The 26167-nt window shown below is 35.8% G+C and overlaps 1 protein-coding gene across 5 annotated transcripts in view; it reads left to right on the forward strand.

The window, feature by feature from the left end:
- LRFN5 (leucine rich repeat and fibronectin type III domain containing 5) overlaps nt 1–26167 on the forward strand; it is a 249541-nt gene that overhangs the window by 64653 nt on the left and 158721 nt on the right. The window contains exon 1 of one of the 5 annotated variants that reach the window (XM_044765545.2): nt 13516–13613. The exons of the other annotated variants lie outside the window; for them this stretch is intronic. The gene's annotated coding sequence lies outside the window, so the exon portion shown is untranslated. Of the gene's footprint in view, nt 1–13515; nt 13614–26167 lie in introns of those variants that run through there. 5 annotated transcript variants of the gene reach the window in all.

A 26167-nucleotide genomic window follows, 5' to 3' on the forward strand; every position in this document is an offset into this window, starting at 1 on the left:
GTCAACCCCTGCCTCATTTATGAATTTGAGCATTCCTTTTTCTCCAGTGTGGGCCCAGGTGGAATAGCTAGATTTCTATCTATAAAATTCTTTGGTCAGCCAACATCTCCTACTCACCCTCTAAGTTTGGACTGGTGGCCTCTTTCTCTGAGTCTTCCTTTAATTAGGACTGGATCCTGTCTTCTAGTTTTGACTTATACTGACAGCTACTGAGCATGACTTCTGACAGTTATAGCCATTTATAGCTGGTGACTTGTGATTCTTGAACATACAGGGTACTTTCGATAATGTGCAGTGGACATCTTGGCTGTGTTCATTAGGGCTCTATAGCTATTTCTACAGTCTATTCTAGATCCCTTCATGCCAGACCTGGTATTGAAGCTGTCATTTTTCATTTTGTTACAGCGTTGCTGGATCATTACCGGCTGTAGAACCTTGGGCATGTTATTAAATCCCTTTTGCTCCAGCTTCCTGTCTTATAAAATGGGGATAATAATAATATCCAGCTCATTTGGTTACTTGAGGAATAAATGAGTTCATATAAGGGAAATGCTTCCAACAGTGCTCACTTGGCGTATAATGATTGATTATAAATAGCCGTTCTTAACAGTATTTCAGTAGTTTGCATCAGATGACTCAATTAAAACTATTTATTTTCATTTTAGGTCTTCATTTTAATTATATGTCAGATATCACAAAATGCATTTTTTAATGTTTTTGTTGTAATTTAGATTGAAAATTTTGTAGGGGAGACTTAAGAAAGAGACTATATTACATATTCAACTTCAAGAACTTGAAATTGGCATTCAGTATTCAATTTTTCATCCAAAGTTTCTTACTCTGTGACCTTGGGTGATTAAATGTGTGTGTGTTTTCTTTTCCTGTCTTTCTCTCATGTTGTAGCCCCCCTGTTGTCCCACAATACTATCGAGTTTAATAAAAAATCCTAGGTCAACAGGAACTTCTTTGAAGGTAGTTTAAAAAGCATCTATTATTAATTACACATGTCTTTTTGGGTTTTGCCACTACCCCAAAAAGCTTTAGAATTTTCCACACAGAATACTCTCCTCAAGTTCAAGACAGCTTTACAAATCGCTTATAAGAGAATAATTTTTTTCATGTAATTACATTTACACATTAGAATTAATGTCTTTCAGGTTTGAAGTAAATATTTTATAGTTGGTATCTTTACCAGGTACCAAGCAGAATTTACATAGGAATTTGATTTCCTGAAGAATAACCCAGCCAAGGGCACCATATGCTTCACTGAATACCACTGACTTTATCTGTTGTGTTTAGCTCCGGCTTTTATTCTTCTAAACATTTCATTTATTTATGAATATAAATATATACATATATATGCATACATTTATTGGTACTTCCTTAGTTTTTTCAAGCAATTATGCCCTATATACATAAGAGAAGGAAAAAAGAAGTGGAAACTCAGGATGAATAATCTTGGCAGCTATGTAATAAAAATACGTAATTTTGTTCACAGAGCCAAATGACTGATTTGTGAACAGTGTGGTGAGAAATGGGTAGCAAACTAGCAAAAAAAAAAAAATTGCTCCATATCTAAACCATTTACCAAGATGAATAGGTAAAAACATTTATATGTAAATATGAAATCTTAATAATTTAAGAAGAAAACCAGAGAAAATTTATAATCTTAAAATGGAGCAGTGCTTCATAACCATAATCCCTAATCTGGAACCCGCAGAAGGAAGAATAATTAGATTAGAAAAATCAGGTACGTTAGAATAAAATCTGTACAGCAGACAACACTGAAATCAAATGCAAAGGCAGGGAAAACTATTTGCAACTCATATCACAGAAATTTCGTAATATTGCTAAAAGTTTCTAGAAGTCAAGAAGAACACAAAAATTAAACTCATACAAAAGGGAAGACATCTAATGAAATATGGTAAAATGGCTCTTATACATAGGAAATAATGTCTTAATCCTAAGCCTAATGTCCATCAGAATCCTAATAGAAATTCAAATTAAAGCAACACAGATAGAATTTTTTTTGGATTGATGAACATCCGTAAGCTTGTTAAACCCACACGACTAGGATGGTTATTAGGAGCAAAATGACACTCTCATTTGTTGTCTGTGAGAAGGTAAACAGTACAGCTCCATGTTGGATGATTTTGAAAGGTCTATAAATATTAAAACTATATGCACGCTTTAACCCAGCCATTTCTTCTCCCAGGGATTTATTACAAGTCCTGTGGTCACATATGCATGAAATAAAGTTTGTACAGGAATCTTCACTGTAGCCTTAGTGTAATAGTGGAAACAATGTAAATTTCCATAGTGTTTGACAGTTAAATGAACTAAGGGGTGTCCATACAATGGAAAGCTCTCCAACTCTAATAATTATAAAAAGAATAAGAAAGCTCTGTAAACAGACAGGTGAAAGATAGCCAAGCTATGCTGTTAAGTTAAAAAGTCAGGTTGCTGTACAGTATGTAAAGTACAATATCATAGGGTAAAAATGCAGCCCGATAAAAATATACATTTATATATGCACATATATATATATATATAAAGATCTGCTGGAAGAAACATATTATCGGAGGTGTCATATAGGAACTGGGTGTATGAGTATAGGAATTAGGACAATTTTAATTGTATAATTTTGTTTGTGTTTTGATAAGTGAATGGCATAAATGTATTAACCATTCAGAAAAATAAATTGAACTTATAAAAGGTTAATTAGGGGAAGTATCCCTTTGAGAAGTTCAAAGTAAAAATTTATATCTATAGCATGTTTCAAGCCATCTGTAACAATATTAATTTTATTTATTACTTTGGCACAGTGGGCCTTTGGGCCTCTGAAGTTTATTGTTTTGAGTTTCATCTTTGGTGACACAGATCTTCCTCAACTTACAATGGGATTACATCCTGGTAACCCCTCAGAAATTGAAAATATTGTTAAGTCAAAAATGCATTTAATATACTTAACCTACTGAACATCACAGCTTAGCCTAGCCTGCCTTAAACGTGCTCAGAACACTTACATTAGCGTACAGTTGGGCAAAATCATCGAACATAAAGCTTATTTTATAATAACGTGTTGAATACCTTATGTAATTGACCGAATACTGTACTGAAAGTGAACAACAGAATGGCTGTCTGGGTACAGAATGGTTCTAAGTGTGTCGGTTGTTCACCCTTGTGATAGTGTGGCTGACTGGGAGCTGTGCTTGCTACCACTGCCCAGCATGACGAGAGAGGATTGTACCACATATTGCTAGCTAGGAAAGCATCAAAGTTCAAAATTTGAAGTGTGCTTTCTACTGAATGCATATTGCTTTTGTACTCTTGTAAAGCTGAAAAATCATAAGTTGAACTATTCTAAGTTGGGGACAGTCTATTTTTGATTGAGTTATAAAATCTTAATTCCTTACTGGAGAGGCCCAAAATTTGTCCATCATTTTTATTTTAGCAGATAGTAAAATAAGACCCAGGAAGATACTTTGGCATAATGTCAGAAAGCAAGATAGTGAGAGAGACTAAATTTTCTGTTATCGAACTTTCAGCCAGTATTCCTTTAATGATGATGAATTCTATTACATTGTGCTATCATTTCTTATATGTTCTATTTTAGTTTTTAAAGGTTGTATTTTATTATTTTGTAAAAACTTTGAACTGCTTCTTCTGCAAGGACAAAAATGTTAGCAAAATGGACCATGAGGATTTCAAAGTAAGAAATATTAATATCTATTTTTCTTTTAATTTATTATTAGTTCTGTAGGTCTAATAATAAAGGTCACCCTTCGCTACAAAGGGAATTCATTTTCTAATATGAGAATACACTGAAAACAGGATGTTTATAATATTCGACAAAGTCATGAAAAGAGATTACTATTATCAAGAAATTTTATAATTTAAAAAGAAATCAAGTTCTTAATAAGATAATTGTCTAAGATGAAAATATGTGCTTTCTTTTCTAAAGCCTAAAAATTATCTTAATGGGCAACTAATAATCATTTTAGCCTAAAAATGCAGAGCAACCAACTAGCATTTTCCTCTTCAAAATATTTCTCTTTTTTCCTGCTCCTAGCAATTCGCTTGTTGGCTGCCCTTACAACTTAGATACCAGTGTCTTTAGCTTGTCACCCCTGTTTGTGCATCCCGGTCTCTCTTCAAGCAATTAATCCTTGTTTCTTTCACTCCAGTACCTCTTTCAACAATTCGCCTCTCTTCAAACAAGATTGTTAAGTAAATCTTTCTAAAACATCGCTTTGTGGTATGACTTCCAAGCCCAGGAAACTCTAATATCTCACCATATGTGCAGAAGAGATCAAATACTTCAGAGCCAAATCTTGATTCTAAACCTATTTGTTCAGCATCTGGCCATGGGCTAGGTCTAGCCAGACTTATTTCCTCTCTTCTTAATAGTACTCTTTCTGGAAGCCAGAAGTTTAATTCATGTTCAAATTCCAGCTGTACTTGCTGACCTAAGACAAGTACTTATTTTCTGGATGCCACCATCTCCTTATTTGTAGAATTGAGATTGTAAGTGACTACCTTACTAGATATTGTTAGGAGTAAATGAGGTTAACACAGGTAAAATGCTTCAGAAATGTGTTTGGCATATAGTAGGCACTCTACAAATACTAGTTATTTTTATTCACTTCTTCCTGTGTTTGATTTGCCCCTTAAGTTCACCTCTGTCTCATGTGTAAGATTCTATTCCTCTTCCTTTCTGTTTTTTCAAATCCTACCCTTCCTTCAGATCACAGTTTAAGGGCATTCTTTCTGACAGAGACATCTCTGTGCGCTTCATCCAGACACCTAATTGCACTGGACTGAAAATTTCACTTAGCTTTTAATCAAATACTTCTAAAAGAGTACAGATCATGTTTTAATTATTTGATCCCATCTAATGCCTGTGTGCTTCTCTCACAAATAGATAATTAGACTCAATATAGCAACACATTTCTTACATGTTATGTATCCGTCTTATGGATCCAAGTTGAAAATCAAGTTATAACCTTCAGTCTCTTCATCATTCTGGCAACTCAAATATCTTTCTGTTTTTAGATGATGCTCATTAGATGTTCCTTGAATACAAGAATCCTTTCACTGGGATTTGTGAATGAGCTTCAGGAGTGCCACAAACCCTCTGAAATTGTAGAATTTGTGGTATGTGAATACACGTATTTTCTCCCACAAAATGTTAGGAACCATTTTTGATTATTTATTGTTTCTATTCATGCCTGTTTAATATGTAGGGACAAAACCAATAATATTCAATTTGATCAATAAAAGATATTCCATCGTGCTTTATATATATATATATATGTATGTAAAATATATGAGATATATAAGATATATATATCTTGTGCTTTTCTTCTACTTCATGCTTTCAATGCAAGATCTATATTTTATGAGTTAAATATATGAAATTATTATGATTTTATTATTTATTGAATCTTAGCATATTAAGACCTAAAGGAATAATCCTTTTATTTTTTCACATTTGACCAAATGAAATTAGTGCTTTTCAAAAATGAATGGTGGTTGATTAACTTGCAGGATGATGAAGTAAAAAGCTTGGCAGAACTCCCTTGCAAAACAAGTTAAGTGAAAATTATAAAACATTATCACTTAAAGTCTGTGGAAATTACCCTGTGGGCATACAGCAAACAGAGAAACATCCACTCAAGAATCTCTACTATATCTCCAACAGAACAGGGAGAGACTGTGGCATTTGAGCCATGACTAGCTCCATTACCGCCCCCTCTGCCCCCACCACCCTGCTCCATGTTATGGAAGCTTTCCGATGGGCATGAGCAGCCAAGAAGCTGAAGGCTCCCTTTCTCGCACATGTCAGTCTGGGATATGGTTTCACCCTGAGAGGTCTCTTATGATCAGTGGTTGCAAGGTATTTTTTTTCCAGTCTTTTTACTTTTAACTTGTCGGTGTCTTTACCTTATTATATATTCTAACAATCTCTCCTTTAATTACAGTGTTATTGGCATTCTGTGTGTCTCATCTCTTCTTTATTCCACCTTGTTTATTTTCTGTACAAACTGAATGTTTTTAAATATCATCTCAATTCCTTTATATCTGCAGGTACACATCTACTATGTTTTAGTGATTACTCTAGAATTTGCAACGTTCATCTTTAATGTCTGTCTGTAATATTCATCATCATATCTATCCAGTACTCTTTCCTCCTCTTTGTACAATTATTGGTATGTATTTTACATCAGCATGTTCTATAAACTCCAGAATACATTGTTATTATTTTTGCTTTCAAAAGTCAGTAATCTTTTAAGGAACTTTCTACTTCCAATCAGAAGCAGAAATCTTCTTATTAATATTGATTATCTTATAATTACTGTGAAACGTGTTAAAATATGCCACTGTGATTATGGATTTGTCTATTTCTCCTTTGAGTTCTGTCAGTTTTTGCTTAAATATTTAGAGGCTCTGTTGTTAAAAGCAGAGATTTTGGTAATTTTAATATTTCCCTTGTGTATTGACTCATTGTTACTAAATTTTTTATCTTTATTTGAACTAAAGGATTTTGTTTTAAAATATACTTTGATATAAATACAGCTTCACCAGCTCTTTTTGTGGGGAAGTTATCTTTTTCCATCTCTTTATTTTCAACTTTTCTATGTCCTCCTTCTTAAGGTATGACTATTACAAACAGAATATACTTTTTTAAAAGAATTCTCTCAATCTTTGTGTTTAAAATGAAATATTGACCTGTTTACATTTTTTGTGATTAATAATATATTTATAAGATTTTCTTTTATATCATAGAGAAGGTGAACTATTAAAATATTTTCTGAAGCTAAAAACCATCATGGGAATTTTATTGTGGGATAATTAGGCTATGTCGTTGCTTAAGGAAGGGAATGAGCCAGAGAAATCAGTTAGAAAATTATTACAATTGACAAATATTTGAGATATTGGTTTCTGGGAAAATTGTAGAGGCTAGGGGAAAAATTAAAAGAATCTCGTGCATGAAGGGGATAGTTGTGAATAGTTCTTTTCTTTTTTTCTCCAGTTTTATTGAAATATAATTGACATACAGCACTGTGTAAGCTTAAGGTGTATAGCATATTGACTTGACTTACATATATTGTGAAATGATTACCACAGTGAGTTTAGTTAACATCTGTCATCCCATATAGATACAAAAAGAAGTTTTTTTCCCTTGTGATGAGGATTCCTAGGACCTACTCTCTAAACAACTTTCAAATAGATCATACAGCAGAAACTGTAGTCATCATGTTGTACATTACATCCCCAGAACTTCGTCTTCTTATAACTAGAAGTTTGGACCTGCTGACCACCTTCACCCATTTCTCCCAACCTGCTGCCCCTGGCAACCGTCACTCTACTCTCTGTTTCTGTGAGTTCCATAGTTTTAGATTCCACATATGAGTGAGATCATACAGTATTTGCCTTTTTCTGTCTGACTTATTTCACTTAGCATAATGCCCTCAAGGTCCGCCCATGCTGTCACAAATGACAAGATTTTCTTCTCAGATTTGGCCCATGGACCGACAGCATTGGCACGACCTGGGGGTATTTTAGGAAAGCAGAACCTCAAGCCTCAACCCAGGTCTACTGCTTCAGAAACTGCATTTTAACAAACTCCCCTCTTTAGCTATGTGATGCCTGGCCAAGCAGTTAATTGAAGCAGAACCCAGTAGAGCAGTGGCAATGTCAGGGAGAATGGACCTGCCCATGAATAGATGTAAGACTTATTCTGAAGATTCTGTTCTGATTTGGTAGATGGATGCTGAGTGAGCAGATAAGGGAGAATTTAAATGAAATCTTTGTAACTGTTATTAACATGACTCCATCTGTAAACACAAGTGAGTGAAGCCTAGAAAAATTGAAGTTTTGTGTATTTTACAAATGAAGATACCACGGTTCAGAGAAATTAAATGACTTGCTCAAGGTGATTCATGCAGAGTCTGTGTTCTTTTGACTCTACTGCCAATATTTTTTTTTTTGAGGAAAATTAGCCCTGAGCTAACTGCTGCCAGTCCTCCTCTTTTTGCTGAGGAAGACTGGCCCTGAGCTAACATCCATGCCCATCTTCCTTTACCCTGGGATCCTAACCAGTGAACCCCGGGCCACCAAAGCGGAACATGCACATTTAACCGCTCTGCCACTCGGCCGGCCCCTACTGCCAATATTTTAAATGAAAAGTGGCCTGGCCAGCAAGAACCATGCCCTCACTACCTTCTTTCGCATAATCAGGAGCCAGGAGAGACAATTGGCCTTTTCATAATAAGCACTTGAGTAAGATGACTGTTGATGTTTAGGAAATGCCAAGTTTCTGATAAAGGAAAAATGTGGTGAAGGAAGGTGATAAAAAGGACTCAATTGATTTGAAATGTCCCTCAAAGAGACTGAGTGGATTCAAATGAGATTGTCATAGAAAGTTCCAGGTGTAGCTCACAAGAATGACAGCAGACAATCAGAGAGATTAGAGGCACCTAGTAGTGAAGGTGTCAGAGTGGCGAAGTGACTTACAAGGATGAAGAGAGAGTTGGGAGGGGGGAGGGCTGGCAGAATGATGAAACAGTAACTCAGGCGCCTCATACAGTCCACACTTCTGAATTAAATCAGTATGGAAAACTGGCACAGTGCATGTGTACTTACTAGAATTCTGGTTATAAGTAGACAACTTCTATTCAAGAGCTCCATGTGTTTTGTGCATAATCACGTTAATTTTCTCAGTATTCGTTGGAGACAAGTGGAAATACAATACTATTTAAATGTATACATTTTCTATCTCTCAGTTGAAAGGGAGAAAGAACTTGGTGAAACAGTCCCCTTCTCCCAGGCTAAAATACTTCAAAGCGTATTTTTGTAGACTCTAAATCAGCCGGTTATCTTTTCAAACCTTGGTACTCCTGTACCATTGTCAGATTCCAGCGTCTGACTGAATTATTGGAAGATCCTTTTAGATCTCCTGGTAAGACTTAAAGTGGGAAAAAATAATCATCCAGATTTAAAAATTAGGAATGTTTTAAGACTGCAGTGTAGCCATCAAAGGCTGATGATGATGTCTATCTTTTCTACAAATGGAATATAATTGTTTAATTAATTAGCAATTTAAAATTAATTATTTTAATTATGTCAATTAATTTTTTCCAATCTTGTTAATGTTGATAATGAGTAGTGATATTTGATAATGAGTTCTGATTTATACACCATGTGCTTATATTATGATGAAAAATTTAATATAGTTAATGGTTACCTCAAAAATTACTCCCTCTTGGAAGAAAACTTTTCTATAAACTAGCATTGGACTTTTCCTTTTTGTTTTTTCCCTGAACAATCAAATTATTCTCCATGCCCATGAAATGAAAACATTTTGTCTGCTTGTAAAAAATTGTGTTAATTGTTACAGTCTATTTGGCCAGTTTTCTCAGTTTTCTCTTTGGGTACATTTTTTCCATTAAACAGAATGGCCTTCAGAGCAATGACAGTGACAGTGTTCTTTCCCAGCTAAAGTGTTTTCTTTTATCAAAGGGTTGCAACACACAGCAGTTTTTGCTCCTCATCGTCTTTCCTTTGGGAGAATGACTATTTATAAATACTTGTCTAGAATACTGTGCACATTTCCCAGAGTAAATGCCCCAGATTTGATGATCATTTCATGGTGAAAGCCTTTGGAAATCAGCACACTTTCTTTTCCACAGATGATACTGCCAGGTGGCACACTAGACTCAGAACGTTTGGTCAGCATTATCATGACCTTTTCCCCCCTTTATCACACCTCTCCGGAGGACTTCGACCTTCTGGTTTCTTCAGTAAAATGGGAGTTGCGTATCCTCTGCCTTGCAGTAAACACCGTAAACAATATCTAAGTCCCTCTTTGACTTTTCAGAATACTCAACTCTTACCTGAGTTAAAGCACTGTGTCAATGTGGACTGTCCTTCACACTGAAGTGCTTTCTCCTCTGCTCAAATTGGAGTCTTCTCTCTGAAGCAGGAAGAAGGAAAGACGCCTTGGGGCCTGCCCAGTGGCGCAGTGGTTAAGCTCCCATGTTCCAATTCTCAGTGGCCCGGGGTTCGCCGGTTCGAATCCTGGGTGTGGACATGGCACCGCTTGGCACGCCATGCTGTGGTCGGCGTCCCACATATAAAGTAGAGGAAGATGGGCAGGGATGTTAGCTCAGGGCCAGGCTTCCTCAGCAAAAAGAGGAGGACTGGCAGTAGTTACCTCAGAGCTAATCTTCCTCAAAAAAAAAAAAAAAATGAAAAAGAAAGAAAGAAGGACGCCTGAATCGAGACTTTAACTCCCTTTTGTTTACACCTGAGTTACTTAAATATGGATGATTGATACTGTCCCATTCTCTGAGGCCAGAAAGGAATGCACATCTTTTTAACATTTTAATATATGAGAACTATTGCATTTTCAAATTTGGCTCTCCTGAGGACAAACTTTCATTTTTCTTCCCCTTTTTGTATTTGCCTATGTTTCTAGTTAGCCTAAGTGTTGATGATGGCGTTACTTCATTCTCCAGGGATAAGGGATCGGATATCTTTTTGATCTTTCCTTATATATGGGAAGTGCAAGATTTCCAAATTTGACTCTCCTAGGAAGCAGCTTTAATATTTAAGTCCTTTTACCCCCTGGAACTAGATGGAGCCCATAATTATGAATTTCTTGGAATTCAGAACAATTTACATTATTTTGAAGATCTTCATTGTTTCCAGGTAAAATGAAGTGACGTCTCCCTATCAATCTGATATATGTTTACTGTATTAAGAGTTATTTACTCAGCCGTCTACGTAGTAGTCATTAAAGTGTGGCATTGGTGATTCACATGGATGCTGGAAAACGGGACATCAGACATGTTCAGCTCCAAGCTGTGTAACACACAACTGGGCCTTGTTGCACAGGGTTCTGAGGTGCAGTCATCTCATTGAGAAGAGGTATTTTTAGAAGGCATTTTGGCATCCAGTTGGCCTACGAGGTCATGTGTTTCTGGTTGAGATTGCGATCACTATCTCTTGGTCTTCAGAACTAGATTTATATCACCTGAAGTGGAAGAAGCTTTCTTTTCACCTTAATACTATGGTTGAAAAGCTGCCTCTTCATGGAAAGTCACTTCTTTTATCCTCCACCTTTCCAATTAAGGCATATATAAGTTCTAGCACCCCTTGTCATGTTAGGAGATTCTTCCTGGAAGCCAGCCTCCAAATGTTTTGGATAGCCATGTTGAGATCCTGTTTAAGTAAATCTGACGTAATTTTTGTACTCCTTAAACTAGGTTTTAAAAATATTTACTTGTTCATGATTAGAAACAATCTCCAATCTACTGGATGTCATGGTACATTAAACCATTAAGGCTCTGATTTTTGATGTCATGGGGCAAGTGTTATTTTAAAGTCCAATTGTGTATCAGTCAGGGTTGTCCAGAGAAACAGAAGCAATAGGATATATATATAGAGAGATATATATAAAAGAAGATTTGTTATAGGAATTGATTCAACATGGTTATGGAAGCTGAGAAGTCCCACAAGCTCCTGACTGTGAGCTGGAGAACCAGGAAAGCTTCTGGTGTAATTCAGTCTGTGTCCAGAAGCCTGAGACTTGGGGGCCTGGTGGTGGAAGTCTTGATCTGAGTCTGAAAGTCCAAGAGCCAGGAGCACCGATGCCCGAGAGCAGGAGAAGATGGATGTGTCAGCTCAAGCAGAGTGGTGGAATTTGTCCTTCCTCCACCTTTTTGTTCTATTCCAGCTGTCAGTGGATTGGATGATTTCCACCCACATTGGGGAGGGCCATCCTCTTTACTCAGTTCACCAACTCAAATGCTAATATTGTGAGGAAACAATCTCACAGACACAACCAACAATAATGTTTTACCAGCTATCTGGGCATCCCTCAGCCCAGTCAAGTCGACAAATAAAATTAACCATCACAAGTCCACCCCTTGTCAGCTTGACAACTATACATAGCACCTTAAATCATACTTAATCTCCAAATAAAAATAATACCAAGGTCCACCTAACATGATACAACTTATCTTGCATACATCTGAAAACACACTAATCCCTTCCCCACAAGAGGAGATAAAGTCCTTGGATGATGTTTACTCTTCTCCTCATATCCTGTAACTTAAATACTATGATGTAAAATTAACAATCCTTGAATACAATACAGAGTCAATACATCTTATGTTACATGATAAAAGAATAAGAGAAGAAATAAGAAAACAAAGATGTTTGCTTAATGTATTTAGATATAGACACACAAACTTACTCATAACTCAATAAAGAGAAAATAATCATGGTAGTTATAGTCCTTGTTTCTGTAACTAGTCACATGGTCACAGCTGGGTTTTATAATGACCTTCTTCTACTACCCATTCTGTACTCCCTTTGCCTTCAGTAAGCACCTCAGCTGGTTGTGGTTCTTTGCCCTGATGGAAGACCCAAACCTTCTTTCTTGAAGGATCTGGGCCATCAGCAGTCCTGCCTAGATTGGGTTGTTGTAGTTTTCCATTGACCTTAATCACAGGAGGTGGTAATACTAAGAGACATCTTAAAGGATCTCCTGTATTCCAGACATACTCCTCCTTACGTCCGTTGTGGAGTAACAGTCCAATTTCACCTTGGTAATCAGGATCAATCACCCCAACCAACACTAACTCCATTCTTTACCTGTTGGTTCAGAGGCATGAGGAGCCCAGAGTATCTGGGTGGCTGTCTTAACTCCCTGTTCAATGAAATCATTGTCATGTCTCCTTGTGGAAGCATTCCTCTCTCTGGAACTAAGACATCTAGGCCAGCAGAGAACAAAGTCATGGGAATAAGAATCAAAAATTTTGCTATGGGTCACTAGGGGTAATAGTGAGGGATGCCACCCCCATTCTGCCCCCCCCCCCCCCCCCCCCGCATTCCTGGACCCATGAATCCTGGCTATTAGAGAAACCACACTATATGTTGGGCACTGAGTCAGAGCATATACAGCCTCCTTGAGAACCTTGCCCCAGGCCTGCGAGATATTGCCACCTAGCTGGTGCTTTCTGTCATGGGGCCAGTCTTATTTTAAGGTTGAATTGTTTCCTAAAATCCCTGCTGTACAAGTATGACTCAAGGAAGTCACTTAACTTTTTTCTTTTTTTTTTTCTGCTTTATCTCCCCAAACCCCTACTGCACACAGTTGTATATCTTAGTTGGAGGTCCTTCTAGTTGGATATGGGACACCGCCTCAACGTGGCCTGACGAGCGGTGCCATGTCCGCGCCCAGGATCCGAACCCTGGGCCCCCTCAGCGGAGCGCGCGAACTTAACCACTCGGCCATGGAGCCGGCCCCGTTAACTTTTTATCTTTTTAGTGAGACACTTCTGGAGGAATTTTTCTTTTAATGGGACTTAATACTTATGGTAACAATGTGAAGCAGAGCATCAGGATAGAGGAGTTCTCAAAAATCTGTGTCTGATTTGCTTATCATTCCAATCTAGCCAGCTCCATTATTTACACCAGAATTTTCTACCTGCAGAATATGACCTTCTATATTCTAGATTCAAGAAGAACATGTCTCCACCAGAAGTGGATGAAGGACAACAAAATTTAAAAAAGAAGTCTGTGGACCAACAGTGGCCAAGGTAGACCTTTCCAAATGGCTATTGGATTGTGTTTCTTTGAATTTAAGTAAAGAGTCTTCTCTTATTCTCTGTATGTGGAGGCTGTCTTTTGATGTCAGCAGCCATAGCTGTAGTTTGGAGAGTTATTACAACCTCCATAGCAGCCACATGATTTCCTTTCCCCCTCCCCACGTTGTCTCATCTTCTCAGCATTTTACATCTGGTACCATATTGCTTGTACCTAGCCTCCATGGAGAATTTCACCTCCATTTTCTAGACATTGTTATACTTGGCATGATTGTCCTTATCCTCATGTCCAAAATATGTTGTCACCAATTTGTCAAAATATGTCAGCAATATCAAAATATATTGTCACCTATTTTATAAGTTGCTGAGGTGTTTCTTATCCTTTGTACTTTTTTAGAAGGAATTTATTATTAATTAATGAGCTTGTTTCTTAGATTTACAAATAGTTCTTCCACTCTTATCTGTTGTCAATATTTAAGATAAAGTTCTTTCCAACAGCTCACTTCCTTGGCTGATCTTCAAATCTAGTAGCCACCATGATGTGAGAAGGATCACGCCACCTTCCTTCCTATTCGTTCCTTGGTTATGTACAAGACGGAATAAATATCCTTCTAAAAATATTTTGGGTGAGGAAATAAAGATGATACCTATTATGTTAGCTGGAATATGTGATACATCTCTGGAGAAATAAGCTTATTGTAAATAATTAGGTTTCTGGCTTCAGCTCATGATTCAAATGCTCTTGAAGAATGAAGGATACATATGAGATATACATTGCGGAAGTGATGTATGTAGGGCAGTCAGCTGTATGCATCATCTATTAATTATAAGGATAAGTTATTATTGACTTGACTAGTTCACTTGTTTGTTTCTAGAAGCGTTTTAAAGTACTAAAACATACATACAAAAGGAGGGAGTAACAATTTTTCTTATAAATTATCTAATATAATTGCAAATGAGTCTCAAAATCTATTCAGTTAAAATGTAAAAATAAATAAATACTAAAAATCAAAAACCAAAACAGTCGACACTGCTCTAAGCAGCAGCTGTGGCCTAAGTTGCTTTCTTGGAGACTGCAGAGATCCTAATGTCACATAAATACTGATGTTGTCATAGCTGCCAGTTCTCAGAGTATGTTGCTGTAGATTGTGAAAATTCTTGAGATGAATAGGTAATTGTTTGTTTAGTAATGAAACTAGTACAATTTGAGGTTAAAGACTTTAGATAAAAATAATACATATTATTTTGCAGCATAAAATACCTTTTGTAATCATTCTGCAATAGCCACTAGTATTTTGGTGATTATTCCTACATCATTCACACACACACACACACACACACACACACACACAGATATAACAATGATAAGATCATATAAGCAATTGTATAGACTCTTTTTCGAGTGAGTAATGTATTGTTTTTCTCTATTTCCTGTTTGCTTGGCTCTACTCCTCTTTATCCACATCAGACTCTGTCCCTACTCTAGTTACTCCATGGCAATGTGCTTATAATTTCATATGTCTCACTATGCTCATATATTGTATATATGATATATATAGGGTTTACATATTTATAGTAAATGATCTTTGTATAGTCTATACACGTATCTTTTTTTCTGTATTCTGCAATACAAATGTTTCATTTCTATCATCAAACATACCCAAACTCACACTTATTCATATATGTTATCATTGTTAACTTTTAGAAACCTAGGCTCAAAGAATCCATATTCATTACTTAAGCATCCCTTGTGGAAATCCTGCCATGTCAGTTAGTATGCCTCCAATTTATTTCTTTTAATTCCTTCATAATAAATCTGGTAATGATTTATTCATCCATATGCTTACTGATATCACTTATTGATATCACTTACACTGTTTCTGTTGATTTTTACTACTACATGCTATAACAAAGATCCTGTACTTTCCTTAAATCCTCAAATTCTTTTTTTCTTCCTAAGTGGGATAGATTCCCATGAGAAGACTTTTTGGGTCAAAGATTCTGTTAGTATTATCCATTCATTTTCTAAAAAGGCTGTGGAAATTCACAATCCTCTGGCAGTATGTGAGTCTCCCCTGTATCCAGGCCGTCTGCTGTTATTATCCATTGTTTAAATTTTTATCAGTGTGGCGGATGTTATCTAATATCTCCCTGTTAATTTAATTTGTGTTTGAGCATCTTTCCACGTGTTTATTGGCTGATCATTTTGCTTTTATGTGAGTTGTTTTCTTATTGTTGGTTAGAGCTAGACTCAGCTGCACTAAATGAAACACTCCAAATAACAGTACCATGAACTATATAGAAAGTGGATTCTCCTTGTTAAAAAAGAGATCTAGAGGGAGGCTGTGCAAGAGTTGGGGCTTTCTGCTGTGACCTGGGCTCCAGGTCCCCTCTGTGCTCTGCATGCTTAGCATATTCTCCTTGGTCCTCTGTCGTGGGCTGGAACCTCAGCCATTAAATCTACGTTGCAGACACTGAGAAGCAGGGAGAGAAGGAACAAGTGCTTGCTCTGTCCCTTTCAAATAAATCTTCCTTAAATGCACCTATTCGTTTTTCCCACCTATTTCACATTGGCTGGAAGGTAGGTACCGCTGCACATAGTTATCACATTGTTTGTGAAAAGTAGTGTTTTACATTTTTGGCAGAAGGCCAGGCTTAAAAGCAGGTTTCTATTATTAGGAAAGAAGGTGAGAATACACATGAGGAGGCCACAGGCATTCTCTGCCACCCCTTTCCTTTCCTATATTGCTGTTGGATTGTCTTTTCCATCAAATTTTAGGTACTCCCTGCCACCTACGTTGCAAATACTAGCCCAAGTATATCGTTTGTCTATTAAATTTGTTTATGAAAAATTTTACTGCATAAAAGTTTTAATTTTCATATAGTCAAATATGTCCTTTTCCTCTAAGTTTTCTGTGTTGGTTAGAATCTCTTCCCAAATGATCAAATATACGTAATTATGAAAAGTTTTTCTAAGCCTATTATTGGTTTACTTTGCATATTTAAATATTTTTTATTGAAATGTATTTGACATGTCACATTGTGCAAATTTAAGATGTACAACATGTTAGTTTGGCACATTTATGTATTGTAATATGATTGCCATTATGGCAATAATTACCCCTCTATCATGTTACATAATGATCCTTTCTTTTCAGTGGTTGGAATCATTAAGTTCTAGTCTCTTAGCAAGTTTGATGATGATAATACATTTTTGTTGTCTAGATTTAAATATTTAATCAGATCTGTATATGCTTTTATAAATAATGTGGTTAAGGGTCTAAAATAACTTTTCTGTGTGGATATTAGGTGTGTCACGATTTTTTATTAAAATGATAAAATTCATTACCCTTTTCTCACTGAATTAAAATACCACCCTTGCCATTTATTCTGTTTTCATATATATTAAAATCTGGACTTCCTCTTCTTACTTGTTTCCTCTTGTTTTATCAACACCATACTGATTTGAACTAATAATTGTCTGAAGGTGACACACTGCAGTGCTCAGGCCAGATCCAGCCCGCTGCTTGTTCTACTGGAACAGGATCATGCCCTTTCATCTGCGTGTCATCTATGGCGGTTTTTATGCTGCATTAGAAGAGTTGAATAGTTATGACAGAGATTGTATTGCCACAAAGCTTAAAATATAACCTGTCTGTCCCTGTGAAAAAAGGTTTGCTGGTCCTGAAGGACTAATCGGGTGGCTGTTCACCAAATTTATAGGTATTCAAAAACTAAACATCTGCTGATGTTTAAATATCACATATGTTAACTGTTCTGAGCAATAAATAAGATGACATATATAAATACCAATACAAATTATGAAATTAACAAATTATCAAAACCAATTTTTGACGTCAAAAAAGATTGTTAATTAAGTACGGAATTGGATAGTAAGACATTTCTTATTAGTACTTATTTTTCAGTATTAATGAAGTTGTCATTTTGGGAGTAAACATCCCTAATAGAGGTCATATTGCATGGCATTTTAAATATTTTTGTTGTTTTTATTACAGGAAACTTCAAACATACATTTAAAAAAATAGAACAGAATAATAAACCCCTAAGTGCACATAACCTACCTTCAGTAATTATCACCAAATGGCCAATCTTCATCCACTTAATCTCTTTCTACAACCTCAAATTATTTTAAAGGAAACTCTCACATTATAGTATATCATCTGTGAATGTTTGAGCATGCATTGTTAAAGGTTAAGGACCTTTTGTTTTAAGAAATTCGCGTTACTATTATCACACCGAAAAATATTACCGTTACTTTCTTTTTATAATCAAATAGCCAATAAGTGTTCAAGTTTCCATATTGCTTCATAAGATTCTTTTCATAATTGGTTTCTTCTAATCGAGATCCAAATGAGTCCCTCAAATTGTAATTAGATTATGTTTCCTGGGTATCTTCCAGTCTATGAATTCTCATATCCTTTTTACCTCCTTGCAATGAATTAATTGAAGATGTAGGCTGGTTTGTTCTTTATAGAGCCCCACATTGTGGATTTTGCTGACTGCTAACTTTTTCACATATTTTTCTGTTGACTGTAATTCCTGTATACTGGTTGTTAGAGATAGAGGCTGGATAAGATTCAAATCCACATTTCTTTTGACCAGTATTTTTCATTGATTGTGTTGTGTATCCCATTTTTTTTTTATCACGATGTACATGATGTCTAGGTTTCTCTTGAATACAAGCTCTCAATTATTGTGAACTTGACACATTTGTTGTACAGTTATCCTTCAGCTGTTCACTAATGATTTGTTGATCATCATTGAGGTTCATTATTTTATTACGGTTTGCAAAGTGGTGATATTCTGAGTTTATCATTCTTTCTTCATTATTACCTGAAAATCTTCTAGAAAGTAAAACTCTCATAAACTCTCTGGTACACTTACCTACAGTTCCTGTAGAAGAAAAGCAAGGTAGATGCTTGATTCTTTTTCTTTAATTATTTACAACTTTGCAAAATATTTTGGTTTCCCAGCATCCTCTAAACATAATCATTATGTTTTTTATTGGTTGGATTGATTGCTTGTTGAGTACACTATGCTCAAATTATCCCAGATTTGGCTAGTAAAACTTCCTTTTGTTGCTTTTTAAGTCCTTTTCATTAGTCCTCAGCAGTCTTCTTTACTTGTCTGTTAAATGAGATGATCCAGATTCCTCCTGTGTATATTTGGACACAGACCTGGAATCCCATCGGGTTTCTGAGGACTAGAACTTGAAATTACTTTTTATTTTTCACATTGTTTCATAAATGTGTTAATAAGAAAATGCTCCAATATTGATTTTCCCATTTCTGAATTCCATTTCTCATATTTTGTCATAAATAGCTCCCAAAATGTGTAAAAGAAATGTTTACGTCTACCAGTCTTTTTATATGAAACTGTAACATTTGCTTCAAGATGTAAAGAAAACTATAATGTATTCTTGCTTAATAAGTGACTTTATCACTAGATGTAAGCATACTTAAAGAAAAATAATAACTAAAGAAACAAAAACCCTCATAATATTGAAAGCCAGAGTTCAGATTTCTCCTTCTGAGACTAGAGTAACTGAAGTGTTACATATAAATTATTATCTATTTTAAACTCAGATATCATGAAAGAATGCATAGATTTTTAAAAATAATATGTTACATAATTTACAACTCTTAAAAGATTATAGATCAGGATAGTTTTTAGGCAAAGCATTTTAAAAGCAATGATATAAATACATTAGATGAGTAATTTGTGTGCTCCAATTTGAAATTGCATGGGAATATGGATACATTAGTGTTGACATTAGCATGAAATACTTCTAGATCCTGACCAACAGCCTTAGTTTGCAAACATTTTGAAAGGACGTCATATTAATGAAGTTTCATTAATGGCTTATTTCTGCATCATGGGTTATGAAAATTACCTCTGGGCCAAGTCTTAGAAAGCATTTAGCATAAATTTTCTAAATTTTTTTTGGAAATAGCTAATGTGGTTATATTCTGTCAAATATGTACTCAGTAGAGGGTTTCCTGTTAATGCAAATATATTTACAGTAACAATGTAGGAACAACATAGTAACAATATAGCTTTCATGAAAATTAGAGTAGTTCACTGTGTTATAGCTGCCAAGAAAAGAGTATAATATAAGATGCATTTTTTATTAGATTTTCACATTTATTTAATGATCTATAATTTGACAACTCAATTCTGAAAATTACTCAGGAAATCACAATTGGAAATATATATTTAAATTTTATGAGTTTCTGTCAGAAGAGAAGTCCAGATATCCGGAAGGAACATCCTAGTGTAAACAAGAAAAAAATGCTCGTTAAATATGAAACATACACACACACACATGCACACACACACACATACATATAAAACTTGCAGGAAATTATTGGATACTGACTGAAGCATAAAAATGAACTGAAAATAGGAAGCTAGAGATGTGAGGAACTTATAAACTTGTTACTTGCTCTTGGGGTGATTTTGAGCCTCCGTCTTTTGGATGGTATGTACCCTGCAGGGGACAAGAGACAAAGTCAGGACACACGTAAGCTGGTGTGACTCATAGGAGATGCCTATCTAAAGCCGAAGTCCTGGGGAGTGACATGCTTAGTGAATGAGAGAAGTAAGAAAGATGCTTTACGTAGAAAGAAAAAACATGCTAACTTTTCTTCCTTGAATTTGGCACCAGGGCTTAAGAGGTGCGTAGATAGCTAGCCAGTCTCCTGAAAATTCAGAACCTCAAACTGACTATCATATATGGAATAGATTTGTGACCTGAATTTACCATACTTCTGATTCCAAGCAATCTTATGCTGTAATTATTCTCAAATTAGTTCCTGGTTGATAATGCTTACAGACAACTGGCAGAAGCAATCATAGTTTCTCTCTAAAGAAACCCCTCTTAAATACAGGGCTGAGAATTTCACAGATAAGGTTTCATTAACATAAACTCACAATAAAACATCAGGAATTATATGAGAAAAAACAGTTTTATGAATGAGACAATAAGACCAAGCAGAATAGAAAACAGAGTCAGACTCTCAGTGTTCTCAGATTTTAGAATGATGTCAGAATGTAAAAACTGTGTGTGTGTGTATGGATATATGTGTATATGTATATATATCTCTCTGAAACCAGTATATGTATATAATATAGTATTTAAATGAAAAATAAGTATATATATATGATTTATATATATAAATCAAAATTTATATATTTTGATATATATTTATATATATTTATATATTTATTCAAATATATATATATAAAGCAAAAGAATGTTTAGAATAGGACACTATGAAAGGGGCCAAACAGCTTAGTAAAAGAACCAAATGAAACTTCACAAAGTGAAAAGTAATGTTGAAATTAGTAATCAACCAACAGTAGATTAGACACAATAAAAGAAACAATTGGTGAGGTGGAAGGGAGACCTGAAGAAATTACACAAAAGACAGTGGAAGTGGAGATGAGGACTATGCAAGAGATATTGAGAGACATGAAGGATAGCTTGAGAGAATCTAATATATGTCAAAACACTCTTTTTATCTATAAACCAGGTGTATTGCCCTGTCTTTTTATATACCACCTAATATCTTTCAAGATAGGATTAAAAATTTCTTCAAGGATTACAATTTTCTCCAAGAAAAATATTTTGAATTTTGCATAAGCTCTATTCTTATTTACCTTCTTCAAAATTGATCTGTAGATTAAATGTCATTCCCAACAAAATTATAATGGGTTTTGTTGTGAAACTTGACAATTATAAAATTAATGTAGGAGAGAAAGGATCTAAAAGAGGCAAGACACATTGAAAAGAATGAACAAGCTTAGGTCTTGGCTAAAACAAACAGCAACAATTTTTCATATAACTCTAGCTATTAAGAAAATGTTGAATTAGCACTGAGATATTCAAAATAGAGTCCAATGAAAAAGAAGAGAGATAAACAAATCCACACAAATATGAAAACTGCATGATAGAGGTGTCTTTGCAGATCAGTGGGGAAATTAATAATGCTTTCAGAACAATTGAATCTGCATGTGAAAATATTTGAAATTTGTCACTATGGTAATCTCAAATCAATTCCAGTTGGGGTAAAGATTTAAGTGTGCAAAACAACCATCTTTTAAAATTTTTGAAGTAAATAATGGAAAGATCTTTTTGATATCTATGCAATAAGGGAAATAGTTAAGCAATACATTAACAATAAATGATAAATAAAAATATGTAAACCATAAGAACAATATTAAGAAATTTGGCTCCTGTAAAATTAAGAGTTTTTTTTTTTTGAGGAAGATTAGCCCTGAGGTAACTACTGCCAGTCCTCCTCTTTTTTTGCTGAGGAAGCCTGGCCCTGAGCTAACATCATGCCCATCTTCCTCTACTATATATGTGGGACGCCTGCCACAGCATGGCTTGCCAAGCGGTGCCATGTCCACACCCGGGGTCCCAACCGGTGAACCCCGGGCCGCCGAGAAGTGGAATGTGCGAACTTAACTGCCGCGCCACTAGGCCGTCCCCAAATTAAGACTTTTTAATCTAAGCTTTTCATAAAGTATAAAGATAAGCCGTAAACTCATCTTCATTAACATAAACTTGAAGATGTGTGTGACACATGTAACTGACAAAGGATTAGTATCAAGGGTGTGTGAAAAATCTCCTATACACAAACTAAAATCTCTAGAATCACTCTGTAAAATGGCGAAAAGTCATAAATAGATATTTCCCAGAAGAGCAAATAAGAATGATTAATAAATCTATAAAAATACATTCAATATTACTGATAATTAGGGAAATACAAATTAAAAACAAAATGAGATGTTGTTTCAGATCTATCCTAAACATCCATAAATCAAGTTGTTAGGGTGTATAGAACATTTGCAATTTTGCCTGCTGGTGAGAGGTAAATTGGTGAACTCTCCTTGTGAAATGTTTTGTCATTACCTTGTAAATTTGATACGTGCATGCTTTATAACCTGATAACTTCAGCTATAGGAATATAGTTCTGGAGAGGCTCTTCTTAATATGGATGAGAAGACAAGAATATTCATGGCTATATTTCTTCTTATAACAAAAAGTCAGAAATAAACCAAACGTCCACTGACAGAACAATGAATATGTAAATTGTGGTATATTTATACAGGGGAGTACTATGCAGCAGTGAAAATGAACTATATTAAATGTATAAACATGCAAAATTAATGATATAATAGAAATGGAGAGCATAAGACTCAAGAATGTGGTTACTTTATTGTGGGTGGGAGGTGGAATGGGAGGATCATTATTATCATTCTCTTTAGTCAGTATGTACACGGGTGCTTGTTTCTTTTCTTTTTGGGGCCCCACATAAATTTGGTCATGCCTTTCCTCAAAGATTTGCATTAAATCGTGAGCTTTACCAGGACTGCATCAATATGTTATTAATTTGTCTACCTGCAAAGCCTAGAACATAAGACTTGACACATACTTATCATACAAAATGGATGATGAGCTATAGCCTTTATTATTGTTAAACTATTCCTAGTTAACAGTTTCAGATTAAATTTCTCCCCATGCCATAGTGAGCAATTGGTATTTTACTCTAATGGGAATTTAATTTAGATTGGACAGAATTTTACTATTTTCTAAGATGCGGAGGGCATTGGTATTTTAGATTTTTTGGACAGATATGTTAAAAATCATCATGATTTTCCAGAACTTTTCACTTCAACAGTAGTATCCTCATATATTCCTCAAGCTTCCCCAAACATAGACTATTAATGGGGTAGAGACTATTAACTGGTAGAGAAAGATATATAGAGGCAGAAAGATTTCCAGGATTCTCATACTCATGAGTAACATACCCATGATTGAGGAAATTGTATATTAAAGAATATAATGAAAAGGAAAGGATGAAAAATAAGCAAGAGGAACATCCCCCAAATCTAGTACTTCCCCAAATAAATGACTTCTCATTATCATTCTGAAATGGTTTGCTTAAAAATCAAAGCAGAATTATTCTAAGACCACATCTGTGACATTATTTTATTTTTCTTCTGGTGTCCTTTCTCTGTACTGAGTCACAGAACATTCTATCCTCTGATCCAGTCATGTGGAATGTTTAATTGACTTCATCTTGGGTTGAAATGAGGTTTATAATGTAGGGATCAGACTGGCTTTCTATGGCTCCATCCCAAAGATCAGAGTTCCCTTCTGCCTCTCTCGTCTTTATTAACCTCCTCCGTAACAAAAGCACCTCATATCGTATGTCACATTTGCCCTTAATTTGCAGGTGGAGACTGTTCTTTCAGAAACAAATGATTTTATAATTCTCCCTGGTTCCTGCTCGGTTTTCTTTCTAATTTCTCTTCTTGAAGTCATAATCCTCAAAGGAATCTTTGTTCTGATAAAATTACTTTTCCGAGTTCTATTTTCTCTCTCATTCTTTTGACTTTTGTTTTTTGCCAAACCAATTTATTTCCTAAATCGTATCCTCTTTTACTTTATACTTGCTCTGGACAAAACACAATCCTGTGATATCAGTGATCATTTTCTTGCTCTTTTCTGTGATATTATTTCTTCAGCATATAGCTTATTGTTTTAAGGTGTCTATGTCTGTAAATAAAGAAGGATGAAAATGATGATAATACTAATTAGCAATTCCAAGAGTATGGTTGCCCTCCCTACACTGCACCCACACTCCATTATACGCACTCTGGTCATCCTGGGCATCAAAGAGATTTGATCTTTCTGTCTTGCATGGTATGCTCAGGAGTGGCTCGGGCTAGGCTTGGGTGGGTCGGTGCACATCGAAGACAGATTTGCTGTGCACGTTTGGGACAGAATATTCTTGTATTTAAGAAAGAACTATGAAAACTATATTTTTCTGTCTCTTACTAGATATGAACCCCAAAACATGTAGCTTTAAATTTCCTGGCATCTACATGGGGAGACCCAGTCTTAGAGTAAAACTTAACACTGTGCGCTTGAGGAGAGTTAGAAAACGTGGGTCCGTGATAACATCCCTGAGTGCTGAACCCCATCCTCACCACAGCTTCCTCCTGTGCCAACTAATAACTTTGCTTATCCTTTGAATCCAGTTTAAGTTGGATTTTCCATTACTTCCAATCAGATCCATCCTAAGGGTACACTAGCTTTCATGAAGTGTCTATTCTGTGTCATATCATGAGGTTGACATTTTAATATTTTATAACTCTTATAGGCATTGCTTAAAAGCGTGTTCTCTCAACCTCAGTGGATTGATTTAGGGGCCAGATAAATCTTTGCTGTGGGGGACTGTCCTGTGCCATGTAGGATGTTTAACGATGTCCCTGGCCTTTACTTGCTATGTGCCAGTAGAACCTGCCAGTTGTAACAACCAAAATGTCTCCTGATATTGCCAAGTATCCTCTGTGAGACAAAATCATATCTAGTGGAGAAAAACGATGTTAAAGGAAGGCGTATTTATCTTATTTACACATTAAGAAACGGAAGATGATAAGTGAAGGGATCAAAGATTACAAAACTAGAATATGAAAGCATCAAGATTTGAACTCGTCTTTGTAATCCTCAAACTTTAGCTCTTTAACTTCAATACTCCATGGAAAAAGAAGTCCAGTGACTGCATATATACCCATTGGAAGGTAATTTAGTCAGATACGAGGTGGTGGTTGTTATTGCAGTGGTATATCGTACTGGTATGCTGAAAGAGCAGTGCCCAGCAGGGTGCACTCGTAAAGGAACTCGTCCTTCCTCCTAGAGTTCCCGAGTGGGCTGTGTTGTCCTTCCATTTGGATGAGTCTCACGCAAGTGCCACAACTTCTTCAGTTGCCGTTGGATAATATAAATGTTTTCAGGCTCTTTTAGTTCCAATAAAAATCTAATTTCAGGAATTAAATGGCCAGCCCAATATAATTTTCCAATGCCTCGTTTTCATTTAAATTTAATTTTCTTTCCTCTTACAACTCAGTCCTATTTCAGGCTAGAAGCTGCAGTGAGGCAGAGTGGGAATTGTGTTCAGCTTTTTCTCTTTTTCCAGTTGCATTTCTCCTCCTCCCCTACTCAGTGTTTCCTGGTTTCTACTCTGAGGCTAACGTCTGAAAAGGAAGAGACTTGGAAGGAGGAAGAACTTCGCTTCCTTGGTGCCGGTGTTCTTTGGTCTCGGTGCTTTCTGGGCTTGGTGGATGTTCTGAGCTGACTTTTCTTGTGAAATTCTTTGGAAGCTAATCTAAGATGTTGGTTTCTCTCGTTGTTACTGAGATGATGCATTTCCTTTGCGTTGCCATGCGTGATTCTTGTCTCAGGCCTCAGACATTTGTCTATCATCTATATTTGGGTGAACTAAAATAAACCCAGTCTTGTTCACTACCAAAGTTTTCACATGTGATCAGCTGGGAATATGACTTTTGACTTATCGTTGCCAGAAGTATAACCCTTTCTACTTTCTATGTCTCTAGCCAGAATACCAGCCATATAGCCTCTTACTTTAGAATCTTCCAAGCTGCGGTCCAGTGTCAGTCTCAACGTCTCCTATAACTTCTAAGAGGCACAGGTCAATCTCTAGGAGCCATCC

Source organism: Equus asinus, chromosome 2, assembly GCF_041296235.1.
Source record: "Equus asinus isolate D_3611 breed Donkey chromosome 2, EquAss-T2T_v2, whole genome shotgun sequence".
Classification (NCBI taxonomy): domain Eukaryota; kingdom Metazoa; phylum Chordata; class Mammalia; order Perissodactyla; family Equidae; genus Equus; species Equus asinus.